The sequence below is a fragment of the Drosophila yakuba genome, chromosome 3R (assembly GCF_016746365.2).
Source record: "Drosophila yakuba strain Tai18E2 chromosome 3R, Prin_Dyak_Tai18E2_2.1, whole genome shotgun sequence".
Classification (NCBI taxonomy): Eukaryota; Metazoa; Arthropoda; class Insecta; order Diptera; family Drosophilidae; genus Drosophila; species Drosophila yakuba.
In genome coordinates, this window is record NC_052530.2 from 14474135 (window position 1) to 14487753 (window position 13619).

Here is a 13619-nt window from a genome sequence, read left to right on the forward strand (position 1 = left end):
TGATGGGGAATGATGGAGAATTTGTGAATGAGTAGCACTACTGGAGTAGTGCCACTGAAACTGACCATTGACTGACCCATTGAAGTGTCCGAATTAGTGCCTCTCGGATCATAAAAGCAAATCAACTGTGATGGACGCCTCGGGCGATTGAAGCTAATTCAATTCAATAAAAGGCCATAACTCACACACTAGCACACTTGCAATTTCCGCGAAGCACAGCCTTTTTTTTAGTTACTTTATTGCTAATAAAAAGTGAACGAGTTTAATTTTAATAGCCAACTTTTTGACAGCCTCCGCTCCGCGCATGGGATAAAAAATGGGTTTTTATTGAAATGTGCCAACTGACTCATGTGGCCCAGTGCCAGTAAATAAAATGAAATAATATTAATTGATGAAAATGAAAATTCCATCACGTCTTAATTGCCATCGCACTCAGAACCACCGGAGGCAAGTCCTACAAAGAGGCTGGGATATATCAATGTATTACGTATACGACCCGTGTAAATATGGAGTGCTTGTAAACGCAGTGCACTTGCATTATAACCAATGTATTGTGACCATTTCCGTGTCGGTGCGAATGTGATATCATCAAATGAGATCAGAACCCAGCGCTTATCTGATATCATGCCCATAAAGGTTTGCCGCAATAGAATTCCCTCAATTAGCATATCTTTGTTCCCAGAGTATATCGAATCCGATACGTGCGGATAAGGTAAATGTGCTGCATTAATATTTATGAGGCCGGTCTGTCGGTCGATCGGTTGGCTGAATACAGTTTTTTGCGGTTCGCAGTTACTAGCGAAAATACGCACATACTCGTACACAAATTAATAATTAATTTTATGTTTATTATGGAGCGTCACACAGTATTTGTCATTCTGCATGCCCCCGGGGGATTTCGTTTTCACTTTTGTGGCCCATAAATCGCTGGACAACAGCATCTGTCAATTAAACGTAATATGCTGTAGTCGTAAAGCGCTGGCTGGTCATCAAACCATAAAGAGCCCCGAACAACAAGTGCAATCGCAATTACAAACGATAACTAGCCAGGGGAGCGGTGGCACACGCCATAAACACCACTAAGCTGTCGTCGTGCCGTGGAATAATCTTGGCATTACAAAGTGGAGAGCCCAATTTTATTATAATCTGGCAAGCAAATCGAAACACTTCACACCCAGTAAACAAACAAAGCAGCGCCCACCGCTTCCCCACCTCTGCCTCTCTACGTTCCAATTGAAATTTGGATTCAACCACTAATGGGGGCCCATAGAATAGATAATTGGCCATAAAGCTCATCTGTGTCCGCCGCTGGCCAGGCATATTAAAATATTGTTTGTATATCGTATCGTATATGGACCTGAGTCCAGCTGTACCTGTTTGCTATTTTTGCCCCCTTGTCTAATGTACGAGACATTTGGCATGGACAAAGTTAATAAACACTGAAATTGATTTCTGTACAGGCATTCTGCTGTACTAGCTTCTATAGCAGCTTAATGGAAGCAAATAAAGACGATTAGCTAGACGTGAAAGGGTATGAATGAATGAATGAATGAACGATTGTCGAGTGGCGGTGAAGCCAGAAAAGTTCCGAGAAACTGGATAAATTGAATGCTAAGCGTTGAGTGAGTGTTCGGATTACAGGTGAGGGTGTGACAAAACACCGACGTTGATTGACTAACAGCTCAATAACGAGCCATACAGAAGACTTTAAAACATTTCAATTATCAAATCTGTTCAACAGAAAGGGAGTTTATATACGAGGGAAATATGTAAGCGTTTTAATTGGAAACCCAAAAACAAGCACTTAATCTAAGTTTTATTTCAGGCATTTTATTCATAGTATAAAGTTATTAAGTGCTCTTTAATGCTGGGTATTTATAACATCATTTGCAGGTGGAGCACAATAATTTTCTGTGCATGAATGATTCGATGAGATCCATTTAAAAGGTGTATAAAGTGCCCTTCAAATTGTTTACTGTTTCACATTTTCAGCTGAAACACGCTATAAACTAGGCCATGAATTAATAACGCATATGTTATTTGGCAACGCCTATTGAAAATAAGCCAAAGTGCAGTCCCCACCAACCGGTAGAACTCAAATGTATTTGCACAAATACTTTCGATTTATAGTGCATTCAAAGCTGGCCAATCAAGTGTGAATATATGTGCACGGCTCTATAGTGACGTGCACTTGATGATGAGTGGTTATATGGCACTCGGCCGACTGAAAATGGAAATTATTACAGTGCAAACATGGCGAATGCGTAATATTCAATTAATTTGATTTCGTTATTGCCGCTGCTTCCTCTTCCACTTCTGCTGCAGATGCAGATGCAGATGCTGGATGCTGACTCGGCTGCTGTGCAAAGTCAATTAAGAATTTAGTGCAATTCAAATTCAAATGTGCCCCGTCGTCCTGGGATTTCCGACACCCCGCGTTGATTAGTTTGTTCGCTTGTTTGCTCAATGCTGGAAAAATTATTGTTGCTTCCCATTTGGCCTTTTGAGCTTTGACAGAAATATTGCCATGTAACCATGCCAAGCGATGAACAACTTAAATTATAGCCACGCCCACCGCCTTGCCTAGTAATGCGGTTGCAATGCAAACTAATTAAAACTTGAGCGATTTCTTCAGTTGCCGACTACTTGCCTGTTTGTTTTCCCATCACTTCTCTAGCTTTTTTAAATTTTTATTTTCATTCATTTGCATTCGCAGGAGTGCTGCTGCAGCCTTGGCTTTAATTTTTAATTCATTTGCTTGCCCCATATTCCAGGGCGATTTGTTTGCCTTCATTTTCATTAGCATAACACTCTGTTGGCCTGGCCCATTGCGGAGTTTTAAATTGAAATCTGCAGACTGTATAAATTATGAAATTAACTTTTTTAAGCTGGACCTTTGACACAGTCGGACTGCTCTAATTGAGTTCCCTTGTGGAGGATTGCCGGAGTGCTCTAAGCCGGTTATCCTTTACTTCCTCTCCTTCTCTCTTCGGAAATGTCAGCTTCTTTTTTTTGAGATTTTTTGTGAGCTGAAAATCTATCACGCATACGCACAGTATTCACAAATCCCATTCCCGCCACCCAAGCCAAACTGTTGGTAAGCTGGTTATCCGAAAAAGTTCACTTTCCAACTTGTGCGCTTTTTGTTTGCTTTTCATTGCCAAATCCTTTTTCGGCCTGAGCATATTCAACTTGGCTTTTAGGCTGCCAGCCCGTGTATTTTTTGTGTATTTTTATTGACAGACTGACGGACAGTCAGACAGGCAGACAGAAGACAGGCAGGCAGAGAGGCAAAAGGAATAGCGTAGCAAAGCGCATTTACTGCTCAATGCTCAGGTGTTGAGCCTGTCGTGTTATTCTTTCGTCCCCTCCTGATTTGCATACTTTTTCAGCTATTTTCCATTTTCCCTTTTCCGTTTATCTCCCACTGAGTGCTGGCCAAAAATGTGGGCGGCACCGAAGGGGTTCGAGTTCTGGCCCAAATTAAGCAGACAATTCAGCTCTCAAGTGCAGGCGCACACAGCATGAGTGAAATATTGGCAACACCACCACCCACTCACCCACCACCAACCACCCCACCATTCTGGCCCAATCCTATACCTACCCAACCCACACCACCACACCATACGAATCCTATCCGGACAGATCTCTCCTTAGCCACAGTGGGCCATTAATTGCGTCGCGCTGGGGAAACCACAAAGCCGAGGCCAAGTACAGAACAAAGGGTTATCTCGACGGGGACGAAACCACAGTGGCAAGTGGGTGGATGTAGACTGGATGTGGGAATGGGTAACTGAATCTGAATGTGGTCATCAGATAATGTTAGTTAGTCACTGCGACCAGGGCCCTTGCCATCTATCATAGTTTCGATCAAGAGTTCCCGTTTCGCCATGACCCGTGTTGCGATTAACATGTGTCGAAGTTTGCGCTTCAATGAGCATTAACTATTGGTTTTGTTTTGTCTCGTTTTTTATTTTCCTCATATTTTTCCATTTTTTGGATTTGCTAAAGCAAAAAACAGACGGGGGTGGTGATGTTGTGGGTGAGCCAGCGCCAACTGTGTCAAGTTCTTTTCACTTTCCTGCCTCTCGGTTTTTTGTTGGTTAGGGGGTATGTTTCGGATACTTTTGTTGCGGTTGCCTTCGTGTCAAGTACTTTAAAATGTCTTATTCCCACCACGAGCAAAAATATATTTGTATTTATTTTTACAAGCCCGCAAAGGTTATTTAATTTCAAGCACAACTCTGATACATACAAACAGCTTTAAATCTGTTCAATGAATAATAGCATTTGTGGTCTAAGGAATAGCTAAATTGATACAGTTGTCTACAAATTCAACACAAAAGTGAAAAAAAAGAGAAGTACTTGTTCTTAAATTTCTTATGGAAGAAACATTTAAAGTCTGCTATAAATAATTCTTTTCGGTTCAAATATCTGAATTATATGCCATTCAATTCATTTTTATGGCTGACTGATTCCTGCTGTTGCTGTTACAAGCACACAAATGTCTCTGCCGAATTCGCACACTTTCCAGCCAAGTTTGGCACGCACACAGTGCCAAGTTGTCTGTTTAAGCCGCTGTCTCAGTGGAGTTTTAATTCTTGGGCCGCTGCTACTGTATTCTGATATGCTGAACAGACCGCCGGACGACGACGACTGACAGGCAATTAAAAACGCTGGACAAGTGGGAGCCCCAAAAGCGCAGCTCCTTCGCCTCTGCAGGCCAATAAATCAGGACCCGGCGACAAGGGAAGGACATCAAACGGGCACTTTGGCCGCGGGTAGTGCAGTGCAGTTGTGTACAGTCGAAGTGAGAATTAAAAAGGGAAAATGGCCGAAAGGAGAACGAGAATCTGTGTATATAAAATTCAATTAGAATTCTATTTTATTTTTGCGCTTTTCTCTCAGCGCCTCCTTATCGCTTGCAGCTTTTCTAATCAAGCGGACAGACGGCGGACATATCCTTCCTTCCTTCCCTCCTCGGCCGCCTTTGTTTCGGCCGCCTTTCTGCTGCCGTTTTCCGTTGTAATTCGAAGTTGGGAAAACGAGAAGCAGAAGCCCAGAGGCCATCAAATCAAGCGGAAGGAGAGCGGTCCCAACACAAGATTTTCACACTGCTTCATTTGTTCCACAGCGCCAACTTTCATTGCTTTTTGTGTGCGTGGAGGTTTGGAATACCTCTTAGTCGTGAAATACAAGGGTATATGGGCTTAACAAATTCCCCAAATAAATATAATGTAAAGAAATTAACTATAACTTTAAACTTGGAATTGACTACGTATTTGTAGATCTCCCAATACTTTTGCATTTTAATGATCACTGTTTCATGAGCAGCTAGTAGAAGGTATCCATTATTCGAACCCTTCAAGCTAGCTGCCTACCCTCTCCGGTTTGAAGGTGTGTGTGTGTGAATGCTGTGGGCCTTGTCGATAATTTTCTGCCTTTCTACACACTCAACGGCTGCCTTTGACACAGCCAGAACATCTTCAGCGTGGCAGCGCTTTTGAAACCACAAATTACATTGAAAATTCCTGCTTGATTGAAGTTGATTGAGCAAGAAAATGCCGACAACGCCCCAGATTCCCCGCTGGCGGCCAAAGGAATAGCACAACATCTCCGCATTTCCCCCGAGGAGTTGCTATTTAAGGTAAAGTTTTAAACACCTGTCGTTGAATCCCGCCACCTCGCCCCCCTTGGCCAACGACTCAATATCATTAAGTATGCGCGTTGGGGGTGGTTATATGTGTGTTTGCTGGATCGGCCTGCGGTTATTTGCCGATTTAACGGGTATTTCCGATACAAGCCGCAAGCCAGCTTCGCCACTCGAAGCTCAAAGTATCATAATTAATGAGCCAGCCCACCTACGAACGCCCGCCCTCGCGCCCTCCACCACAAAACTAGGCGTGGCCGCTCGCCAAAGTGTAATCTCATTTAAATTGCATTTTCAGCAGGGCCGACAGCAAAAATACAATTGCATTAATGCCTGCATCGGACGTACTTTGGCCCGCCATTTTGCACTTCCTCTCTTGGCCATTGAAGTTAAACGAAAATTTGGGTCTAATTTCGCCGTGATAGCAGTTTTGTTAATAGCACGTTATAATGATTTCCTGAAAGCCCTCTTAAATTTGATTTTCCATGAACGCCTATAAAAAGTGCAATCTGATAACCAAACTGCTGATTATAAATACATGACGAATGCTAAAACTAATTGAAATCGGTAGGCGTACTTCACAGTGATTAGATTAGTATAACACTGATTGTTTTGTAAGGTCTCCGGGTATTAAGTTATATTATTTATAGGATGTTTTAGGAGAGCACTTTTCATATAACACTATACATATAACGAACTATTGTTTGTTATAAACGAAATTTGTCACGTTGTTACGTTTTAAATTAGTATATATCAATTGCAAACCTAAAGATGTACTATTAGAATAATCTATTTTCAACTAAACTAGACCAAATTGGAGAAATTAAATAATTGTCAGATCATTCAAAACAAGATAAAGTCGATTACCACATGTGTGCTATAATTAAAGATCTAATATCACCTTCGATACCGCTAATGGCCTACTCCACAATTAATCCAATTGAAATAATAATAACGCCAGACCGACTCAGAAAATTGTTCAAGTCAATCAGCTTAAGTCTTAAGTCTCTCTGCGCTTCGGTCACAAATCATTGTCAGCTGAACTGTCGCTTATAACTAAAGCCTACTGTATTTAATGTATGGATGCTGCAGATTGCTTTACGTATAAGCTGATTGCTAGATTATTGTGCAAATATTGGTTCCGCTTTGTCTGGCATATAACAAATCAATGGCTATAGTAAATGCCGGCAGACAGCATACACTCGAAATAAGACAAATACTGGATGCCTTGTTAATTAATATCAAATATTATTTAGACTGATACTCACCATTTACCAAATGGATGGTGCAGATTTCCATAGCCGAAGAGCCGTTGAGAGCCTGAAAGCCTGAAAGCCAAGTCAACAGCCAAACAAAACACACAGAAGTTATTCGAAACGGCTTTGGGAAAGCTGAATTGGCATTTGCATTTGAAATCTTCCGAGTTTTCGGCTCCGAAGAGTGGAAATGCAAATCGAATAAATAGAAAGTAAATAGAAAGCACTGGCAAACCAAATCAAATCACTCAGTGCACACAGAACGATAGAGAACTGATAGAGAGACAACCTTTAAAGAAATGACTTGCCATCATCCGCCCATTGTCATCATCATCATAGTCGTCATCGCTCTCAAAGATTCTGTGGATGCGTTTGTTGTGGCTTTAAGTGTGTGTGACCCCAGGGGCATTGGCAGTGGGTTGGAAAAGTGGGTGGCAACAGTGGTGGAAGACCGACTGAGGATGGGCTGGATTCTGGGAGGTGCAGAAATGCTGACTATGCTGCTCAGCCCGGTCATGTTGCGTGCCGAGCAGCTTAAGTCGTTATGAGATGACAATTTCTATACCGACTGAGCTGCGACTGCGACTGAGCTGCGGCCATATCAACACTTCCGTTTGGGATACACTCGAAAAATTGAGCAATTCCATTGTCTTCTTATAGGCGAAAGTATTACACAAAAATGATTAAAATATTGTAATTTTTAAGACCGAGTCATTGCACCCTATTTTATAAGTAATTATTGTAATTATCATCATTTTAATATAACTGAAGAAAGTACTTTATAATTGAATGCTCACGGTTGTTAAATGGAATAAAACTAAGTTAACTACATTTAAATTTGAGGTTGAATTTTGGGTTATTTAATTTTCACTATTTGATAAATTCAAGCCGTTGCATAAAGTATATGACTTGCCATTTTAAAAATTACAATTATTAATGGAACAACATACTAAGAATGTGAAATTACGATTTATATGGTTCGCTATTATAAATTGCATTACATTATATTATAATATTCTAACAAAGAAGCAATATTTGAGTATTTATCATTATTTATTCTATGTAATAGAACCGCCAAAGATCGGGTTTACCTTCACACTGCTATTGGACCATTGAATATCGCTTAAGATATTTGTTTTATGTGTATTTTACTGCCCTCCATCACATGATCCCCCATCCCCCCTCCAACTACTTTGATTGCAGTGCCCGGGGTACTTGGCATTACGGGTGTGTATATATTTGTGTGTGTGTGTGTGTGTGTGTTCGACTGTGGGACTTGGCTTATAGATGAGTGGCTCTGCCGTCGGTGATTCGCGTTGGCTGTTCTTATTTATGTTATCGCTATCGTGGCGGCGCCGATAGCTTCTGTATGACTATTGCTCCCTCCAGCGTTGGGCTCTCGACTGTTGCATTTGCATTCAGCATTTCGCATTCGCATTTGCACTGGGCACATAACAAATAACGCTGGTGATTGCGATTAGGGTTTGTGCATATTTCACTGCCTTTCGCTGAGCGTGTTTCTTTTCGAGAATATTTCTCCTTTGCCCATTTGGCATGTAAAACTGAACGGACGTGCGACGGCTGGCATTTTGCATTAGTTTTATACACGTGTATATACATTTGCGCGACAGCATTTTATTAATTGCACCAAATAATCACACAAACGAAACCGAAAAACTTAAACGACGGCGCGGCAACCAAAAGCGGAAAAACACAAGGGCAATGCGACAAGAGCAGATGCAATAATATTTTCTCGAAACATATAATATATATATATAATTTCCGCGAAGGCTGCTCACTTTTTTCTTTAATTTGATTTTCGCACAAGATTCTTTCTTCTTAAATTAACTGCAAAATGCATTTGGCGGCCCAGCGGAAGCGAGCGCACAATGTCACCGAATGGCGACGGCCAACGCTGCGTATACGCAATGGCACGCGCGCGCGACATTTACCGAAATTCATCCGCACCGTTGCCATCAGCAATCAATGCGCTTGTAATCTCCAGCTGTAATCATTTATTCCAGCTGCTTCAGCTGCTGCTGCTGCTCCTTCTTCTACTTTTCCCCCCGAATTCGGTTCTTGGGGAATCCGAAGCAGAAAATGGGAAACAGAACCAGTACCAGTACTACTACCAGAACCAGAATCGCAATAGGAATCTGTAGCGCGCCTATTTCCTCTCAGCATGCGACTGCGGCTGCCTTACGAATATTTTCACAAACGGGCCAAATTGGCGAGCGGACTGCGAACGGCGGACTCTGCGAACAGCGACTGCGACTGCGGCTGGCTGACAGACGAATGAACCGCCGAATTTCCCTGAGCGCCGCACGAAGCTCGCCAGCTCGTAAACTCAAAGACTCTGAAACTCAGAACGCAGAACTCAGAACTCAGATACTCGGAAGCTCACGGATACACGGAAACACGGACACACTGACACACTTACAGGCTGCGTTCCCAGCTCGGAATGTGCCCCCAAAAACACGACTGCGAATACACACTCAGTCGACGCCGACGCCGAAGCCAACGCCTCTGCCCGCAGCTGCTGCAGAGCTTCGACAGCGACGTCGGCTGCGCGCATGTTGCACTCAAAGTGGGCCGCCGCTCAGTCGCTCAAGCGCTCGCCCACTCACCCGCTCACCCACTCAAAGGCGAATCAGAAGCGAATGGCGACAAACGAGCGCCGGCTGTTAGCCAGCTGTTAACTGCTCGGCACAGCGGCCTGTAAATGTGTGTTAATGGGTTACAGCCCAGAGCTTACAGTACAGAGCAGTTGCTGCCGCAGACGAGGAGATGCTGTAAATGGGAAAAATGACACTCTATTTACAGAGATAGCTTTCTCACTCCGAAAATTCACAAGTCGATGGTCTTGGTTTGCATATTTGGCTAAGAATAATATAGAAATTCCAATAAAAAAAGAAATACCTAATATTTAATTGATTCCGCCAAACAATTTAAATTATTATTACCTTTGTATGAAACAATATGCTTATCTTCAATCAAAATGTAATAACTACAAAAATCCCAAATAGTAGATTTAACCAACCTTTTCATTTGTATCTCAAAATTTTATATTAATAAAGCAGTAAATACGTACTGACAAATGCATAGGCTCGAATTGATAATGTGTATGTGAGTAAGATATGTACATTCCATTTTGAAAAGCTGTTGCGCGGATGTCTCCCCCGAGTTTTGTTCCTGCTCGATGAAAATGTTGAAAATGTTACGCATACGCCATGCTGTCTGATTGTGCTTGTATTACAAGCGGCTCAATATTGGCGTGACAGCGCGGGCTGCCTAAGCCATTAAATGCATGACAAATTTGGCTTGTCAACAAGCGGAAGACGAGGCTAAAGTTTTCCCAGCCATAAATTAGCGCTACGTAGCCCGCCCACGAAAGAGTCGCAAAGTAAATTCCAATTAAAATTTCAGCGTAAATTCCGCAAAATGTAAATTATTTGAAATGAAGTCGTCGTCGGTCGGTTGTCACCGGTTGTTGTATGCTGTATGCTGGATGTTGGTTGTTGGTTGTTGATTTGCTGTAGCTTGTGGCAGCAGTCGCTTTCGTCGGTGTTTTTGCATTTGCGGTTGCGGCGGCGCCAGTCGACAAACACCCGTCGTTGAAAAAGAGGACACACACAGCACACAGCCCCCACGCAATATCATCCCCCATCCCTTATCCCACATCCCATATCCCCCATCTCCCAACACCAATTTACCCATCCTGTACGTAATCACCCCTTTTTCAGTTCGTTCAGTTAAATTGTTTGTCTTCGCTTGACGTGCTCCCAGAATCCCGTCATCGAAATCCGAACTTACGGCCCCAGCAACTTGAAATTGCTTTGTGCGGGAATCCTTTAAGTAGACTATAAATACCACCATCCCTCCAACGCAGACCGAGGAAGAAAAACGCCTTGCAGCCTTTTTGATATCAAACGTCTTCACCTCTCGGAACCTGCATGCACATCGCACATATATATTTATATATTTATATATATATAATACATATCCATCGATATATTGACGGCTGTCAGGAAAGTCTGGCGTTGCCAGCAGATATGCGCGCACACGTGGGACTATTAGACTTCAATAAATTCAATTTACACAAATTTCAAATCCAATGCCCAACCCCCTAACATGATGGAACGCCCTTGGCAAAAGACGCAGCCTGCATCCGCAAACAAATCAAAAGGCAAATATATAAAAACAAGGACCAAATCAACAGGATCAATGAGAATGATAAATGCCCTTCAATTGAGAGTATATATTTTTTTAAGAAGAAAACTTAATTTCGTCATAAAAATTTGGCTTACCTTTATTAGGATTTATAACTATCAAAATGGATTTTATTCCATATATAAAAAGCTAAATGTGGTTTCAGGGCCCTTAAAATGTATTATGTTGCAGAAAAGCTTCTACAGAAAAGCATGAGCGTAGTATGCCAGTTAAACTTATTAGGGTATCTTTCGAGTAGAAGTCAATCCTTATGCCAACACATACATACAAGCAAATTTAAATTGGGCACACGTCGTAGGGCAAACATCAAGGGACCGGTCCCAAAGGCCTTCCCCCGACCTCCACACCCATCCACCCACATACTCGTATTAGGCGTGTTTGCGGCAATATAACCAAAAAGTATTGGCCCAGGCCTTCAGCTGCATCTGTCAAGCATTTTCCGAGGGCTACTGGTGTGGGGAAGGACATGGCTGCACTAAGCGGATTCTGCTGGCGGGAAAAGGGTACCTGCTAAATTGTCATACCCGCTCCATGGACCTCATGGGGGACCACAGCCCACGGCCGCCGATCAAATGCAGCTCAATATGCGAATATGCGACGTTCGACGCCAAACTGTTTGCGCCAAAATCGAACGCTGCGTGGCATGCGGGCAGCATAGCAAATGACTTTTGATTGACATGTTTGACATTTTGCACGACTGGCAAAAATTGCTGGATCAGCGCAGCCCCTCGGCCACGCCCACATTTATTGCATTTTAAATGCGTCAGCATAATTCCCCAGTTTCTTTTTTAAATGAAACTCTGCGGAGGAGGCAATTGGACTGGGTGCACAGCGAAAAATCATAAACTCTGGGGTAAATATTTTATAAATATATTTGTAATTTCATGCAAGCTCAAATTAAATAAAAGCATACTCTTAAATTTGGTAATAGTTTTTCCCCAAACTCATCAGTTATGCATATACGGTACTTTAAATTTAATTTACCAACTTCTTAAGTAGCTACCAAGCTGAAATATATATATTTGTTGTTTCTTTTCGTGCATTTCTGCTGGGGGAAAATGAAAAAGCTTGCAGCTTTTCGGGGGGAAAACTAACAATCCCCACCCGGAGCAACTATCCCATGTGCTCGGCTATCCCAAAAGGTTGCGGCTGCTTCAATTGCTCCAAAAAGAAAACAACCTCAAGGAGCCCTCGCCTGCGCATGCTTTCTCCAGCTGGTAAAAAGGAAAACAAAGAATCCGCCCACACACATGTAGGCGGTATGCGAGGGGAGTGGGCGTGGCTGGGGTCGGGGTCGGAAGCACGGGACATGGGTTCTTATACACACAAGCATTTGCACAGTTCAATGCACAATTGATGGCAACAAAGCGCAAATAGAAGCGGAGCTCCTAGAGCTCCACCAACAATATCCAGCATATAGCATATGAGTGGATTATGGCCCAGCAGGCAATGGCAACCGATTCCACATATGAGTACATGCGATGCGATGCGATGCGATTCCATTTCGTTTGCTTCACTAAATGATGCCAGACATGCGGTCAACGGGGCGGTGGGTGGCAGCTGCCAAAGGGCCACTAATGATGACTAAACTCTATTAGGTCGCTCATATCAGCAACAGCTACGGAAGACAATGGCCTCCGAGGAGCGGAGGGCAATTGGCCATCAACTGGGCCAATGGACAAAGCTCCAGGATCGAATTATTTGAATGCCGCTGGGTGGCGAACGGACTAATGGGAATCTTAGCCTCAGCAGAGAAATTTCCAGACTATATTTTCAGCCACAATCAATCTATTAAAATTTTGCCTGTGTAGCAAAACTAATTAATACCCAAAACTTGGTTTAAGCAAAGTTTCGTTGGAAAGTTTTCGATTTTAATTTAATATAGCATACTTTCCAGAGCGCTTTTGGGGTTCGAGCCAATAGCCATTGATTAAACCGATGGCCGAAACGCTACGTGCAACGGCTGTTTGACAATTTTGGGTTTTGTGCGCTGCGGCCTCTGGCAAACATATTAAAATTATAATGCTCGATTACTGGGCGAAAATCATAATCGAATTATGAACCAATGGTTGCCGCAAATCCATTTAATTGACTTTTGCACCGAACGACCAAGGGGAAGAAATGCAATAACAATAATGGTGATAAACATGGTCATAATGTAATATGTATTTCGTGTGCCACATAGCACAACCATAGCCCAGCCCCATGTGGTACCCACTGCTTCCTGGACATTTGGGCACCTGTGAAGTTGGGCCCAGCTGGGGAAGCCAACTAACGATGAGCAACAGAAAGCCATTTGACTAATGGATGCTGCTGCTCGTGCCGCTCCTGCTGCTCCTACTGCTCCAGTTGCTCCCACACAACCAACTTGGCCCCAAGTCGCAATCTCTGGCCGGCTTTCAGTGACGGTTTTGGCCTGTCTTTGGTTCGGCTTTTGGTTTTGGCTTGCTGGCCCACAGCCATAGCCCATATCCATGGGTGGC

At 42.9% G+C, this 13619-nt stretch overlaps 1 protein-coding gene across 1 annotated transcript in view; it reads right to left on the reverse strand.

Annotated features, from left to right (window-relative positions):
- The window catches only part of LOC6536845 (octopamine receptor beta-2R), a 46039-nt gene extending 36814 nt beyond the window's left edge, over positions 1-9225 (reverse strand). Inside the window, exon 1 of the mRNA XM_039376417.1 lies at positions 6919-9225. The gene's annotated coding sequence lies outside the window, so the exon portion shown is untranslated. The remainder of the gene's footprint in view (positions 1-6918) is intronic.
- Positions 9226-13619: the final 4394 nt, after the last annotated feature.